Genomic DNA, 5,059 nt, shown 5'->3' with positions numbered 1-5,059 from the left:
ATTTCGCGATTCCAATTTTTGCAGCACGATCACCGAGAAATTCTAAGAGAGATTCTGGCGTCAGAAATCCAGAACTCAAAACAAATATCTATGATATGGGAAAAACGATATCGAAAATCTCAAAAGCGGTGTCGGTTAATCTGCCCCGAAAAACTACTTTTTGCTGTGATGCTCAAACGACAAAACTTCCAACTGAAGAAAGATTGGAAACGTCGAAACAAGTCTGGCAACGCGGACGGAATCTTCGTTAGAAGTCCCGAATAGAAAAAGTCTTCATCCATTGCTCGAAAATAGGGTTTCGAAGCAAAGAAATTAGCGTCGGCGGACATCCGAAAAGTGAAACCTATCGTGCGTACAGTCCAGAGTTCCGAAATGAAACGCTGGTCGATGGAAAAATAAAGAGAATCTTTAAATTTTCCGAGAGTTCGAAATCTCACTCAAAACGTTGCTTTAAGAGCGAAATAGCCTATTCTGGACACGCTCGCCATAAGGCAGGTGTGCAGACGACTCGCACTAACTCCGAAAACAACTACGCAACATTCCTCAAGCAATTCCTGAACTTTCTTCTTCATTAATCTTCCTCAAATGTCAAACTCCTGTCACGCTTACACTGATTCTACGCGTGAGTCGGAAACTAGCTTGTTCTGAAAATCCAGGTCTTACATTCCTCATCAGCCTTTACCCTTCAACCTTTGCCTTTCATTGTTTCCAAAAGATTCCTAGACAACCCTTCATGAGCAATAAATACTGGGTTGTACACTAAATGAACAATCAAGCTTTCCTTTGTGACTTGTAAACATCAAATTAAACAACATTAAGCCAATGAATTCATATTATATTCATCACGTATTTTATTTCCACAGTTTCATTCTTGCCCTCAATTCCTCTAACATGCTAGACTAAGGACCGAAGTGCAAAAGGACTCAATCTTAAGGACTAAAAGTGCAATAAAAGACTCAGAATGGACAATTATGCAAATGATGACTCTAAAATTCCAAAACACTTAAATATAACTAAAACCCCTAATTAAGAACTTAAAACTTGAGTTAAAAAAAAACAGAACTAAAGAGTTGAGAAAAACTAAAGAAAAGACTAGAAAATAAAGGGAAAAGGATCATATAAATTCCAGTTATCAGAGGACCATTGTTAACGATGAATGAGAGCCCATGTTTCTTTCTTAGGCTTCGCACTGAGCCTTTGATGTCTCTGTTTTGTCCAAGCTATGCTCTCTTCTCTTATTTCTTAGGTGTCATGTCTTATTCCTCAAGGAAGGTTGTGAGATGTTGGATCTTGGTGACTTACAATAAGAGACAGAGCTTCGAGATTCAATTTGAAGGAATACGAAAGAAATTTAAGGGAGGAAGAAGCGAAGAAGAATTAGAGTGTTGTATTTGTCTTTATCTTTGTTTTCTTTTGTAAATTTCCATTTTTCTTGATTTTCCTATTTTGCATTTTTACGGACCTAACTACTCTACTCGATCCAACCCGATTATGGCTTGTTTGGGTCCATTACAGAATAACAGTGGGTCAACCAAACCTGCCCCACTTTCTGGAATGTCAACGGTGGGTTAAGCCCAACCTAACTCGCCTCGCCTAGTTGAAAATGTACACCCAGTATCAACACTCGTATCTGTGCAGCTTAATTCACACCCCACCACCTCACTTTTCATTTCTACTCTTCATTCTCTGAAGATGAAAATTTTCTAGAACACAGTAAATATGCTTCGATGAATTAAAGTGAAATACTAACGACATTCCTCTTTAAACATATTAATTCTATGATTAATCTCCCTTTTTTTAGTGAAAAAAAAGCTATCACATTTTACAAAAGGGGATCAATATGTGTGGTAGACATTTTAAAAAATATATTAATTATAAATTATGTGTTAAAGAATGTTTAAAAGAGTGTGTGCCAAGCTTAATTTAAGGTATATAAAATTGAAACGGGTTTGGTGGGTGATCCTATTATATGTGAGAAAAGGAATCAAAATCCCATAAGAACAGAATCTTTCTTTGGCGCCCCAAGTGAAAGTGGCGGTAATGGATTCTTGTTACCTTCCAACTAGACCACACACATGTGTGGTATGGAGAACAGTCACAAAGCCACTGAGAGATAGAGAGTGCTGTGTTTGAGAACAAATCCCCTGTCCCTTTCCTGAAGTTTTGCTTTTCCTCCCAAACTTCCATTATTGCCAATAGGCCATGGCACATTCATACATAACTTGTGATCAACTTTAAGTTCTGAAACTTTATGTCTATTCTAATCTCAGTATATATGTGATAAGATTAGGATTGGTCGACTCAACCAATCCTATAACCAAGCCAGTTTTTAATTTTTAATGTTCCATTATTGCTACTAACCATGACCCCATTAGACATATATATTTGCAACTAATTGTTGTCATCCATTTTAGTTTTTAGAGGATTATGTCATCCTAATTTCACATTAAGTACACAAGATTAAGATTGTCAACAGAACCAATCCCAGAACAAGCCACTAGATTAATAAATTAACCATTTTGTTGATAAATTAATGAGTTTTGTTTAATCATCAAAATATATCATCAAACATCTATATTGATGTTAGGTGATAAGTATTTAATATTAGGACCAGGCTAATATTATTTATTCAATTTTGGGTGCATCCCTTTGTCTTATAGTGCATGGTTCCTACTTGCTTTGTATAACTCTGCTCTTAAACTACTTGATGATCTCCAGTCACATGCTGAACTTCGATATTTATCAACATTGTTTACCAAAAGGGAACCACAAGTGAGGGAAGAAAACTTATTTAAAGTTCCTTATACTTTTGTATCAAATAATGACATATTAATAGTTGTATTAAATACGACAAAATAATATTTTAAGTGGATAATTATCATTTAATGTTAAAAAATAGGTCTCCCTAATATGCACCACTTTACTTTTAGAGTGGTGCAAACTTACTTTAACCGGCTATAACAGATTCAAAAAAGTGGTGTAAAATTTCTTTAAAAAAAGATGCGTTGACCTATTATACTAGATTCAAAAAAGTGGTGTAAAATTGCACCACTCTAAAAGTGGTGCATATTGGAGGTCACCTAAAAAATATTCACATATTATTATTATTTAATTGAAACTTCAACTTTGATTATTTAAATAACAAATCATCCAAGTGTTGTCCTACAGTTATGGGCATAAAATCAGCTACCCAAGATTGTGATATCCTGTTTGTGGAGCCCTTTGATCAAGTCCTAGAAAAATAGTGGATTCCTGAACTTAGCATCACCTATGTGGACGTTTGTGTTGGGTATATATGTGAAGGTGCAGGTCGACATACTTGATTACTTTCGAGTCTCGAGTCAGGTTTAAGTTTTGTGTATATTTTGTTAAGAAAAATAGCCTCATGAGTACGTTTATTATGTCAATTCTAACCTGACTCTGTATATGTTATATGTAAAATAAATGTATAGGACACGTACACTAAATGATTCTTTAATTTATACTGATAGAAATAGAAAGTAGTTTTAAAGAGAAAGAAAATGTTGGCTTAAGTAGAGTGATGAGTAGGATCCACGAAACCCAAACCCATCAACATCCAAAACATAAAAGAAAGAAAGACATCCCACACTTTCATTGCCATGAAATTACGTACTTCCTCATATAAGCTGTTTTCTTTTTCTTTTAACATTAAGATAAAAATAAACCAAAGAACTTAATTAGCATATTTGAACAAACTTTACACATTTACTTAAAATCAATTCTTTTTCTGTACAAGTTAGTGGGAGTTGTTTACTTGCACATCATCAATCACAATCAATTCCAATCCATCGTGGAAATAATTAAGTTGAGTTTCCAGAAACATGCATAGAATAGAACAAACACCCCAAGATATACGTAATTAGTGGAAACACCAATGTATCATTAAAAATCCATAGGATATCGATTTACCCTGATAAAAGTTTTTTTTTTTGAACTCACCCTGATAAAAGTTAAAATGACATAAAACTATATAATGCTTACAAACAAAGTAAGACTAATAACATTAATAGTAGTTAATATGCACATATATAAATGTAAAACTTGAATTATTAAAGAAATTGTAATGAAATAAAATTACTCTTTTCCATGAAATAAAGTTTGTTTTGCCGTAAAAAAAAGTTGTTTGTAAACAGTTTTATAGAGAGATACTGTATGACAAATTAAAGGTTATTTCAATCGAGAAGAAATTTTGCTCAAGTATTTTTTTTTGGAAGTTTAAATATATATATATATATATATATATATATATATATTATATACAATATTAATAAAGAAGGAAGAGACTAAGCTCAAAAATAGGACAATAGATTTTTACTCAAGTACTACATTGTTACTCAATTAATAAAATTTACAGGATAATAATGGAAAAATAAGAACTACGCACTTGTTTCTGTCGTGGTCGCGTGTTGGCCCCTGTTTCTACGTCTTTGGCTCGTGAGCTGCATGTTGTTGTTGTTGATGGAAGCTGGAACCCGTTGGTGATGAGAATGGGGTGTAGCGTTGTCTTGTGAAATCGGACCGAGGTCTGGGTTTCATGGATCACATTGAGCTTTGGACATATGGCAATGTGTCTTCAGCCGAAGTCTTTGCAGTGGAGTTCTGGCTGCAACACGGCTACGATCTTGGCTACGAAAGGATAGTTTGTGCTTCTAATTGTGCAAGCGTGATGGAGGTTCTTCAATGTCTCCACATTCTAGGATAGCGATACAATTGCACGAGTTAGAGCAATGATGGATTGGGACTGAAACGTTTCTCTTATCCATGCTCCCAAAGAGCAAAACCGCACGACAAATAATATATGTTGGCACACGACAAGCTTCTCAAGATCGAATGCAACGACAAATTCGGAGGTACCCTCCCTCTAATTTAATTGCGTCTTTGTATCATAATGCCATAGATTTTTTTTGGTTACAATATTAAAAGTTGAAACATTATATGATTTACGTAAAAAAAAACTTATATAAAGATTAGTTTTATTGTTTGGTTTTTCTTTCTTGCATATGTTAAAAAAGGGGTGTCTAAATGAGCCATGATAAAG

Source organism: Lotus japonicus, chromosome 2 (assembly GCF_012489685.1).
Source record: "Lotus japonicus ecotype B-129 chromosome 2, LjGifu_v1.2".
NCBI lineage: Eukaryota > Viridiplantae > Streptophyta > Magnoliopsida > Fabales > Fabaceae > Lotus > Lotus japonicus.
This window is presented reverse-complemented; position numbering follows the sequence as displayed.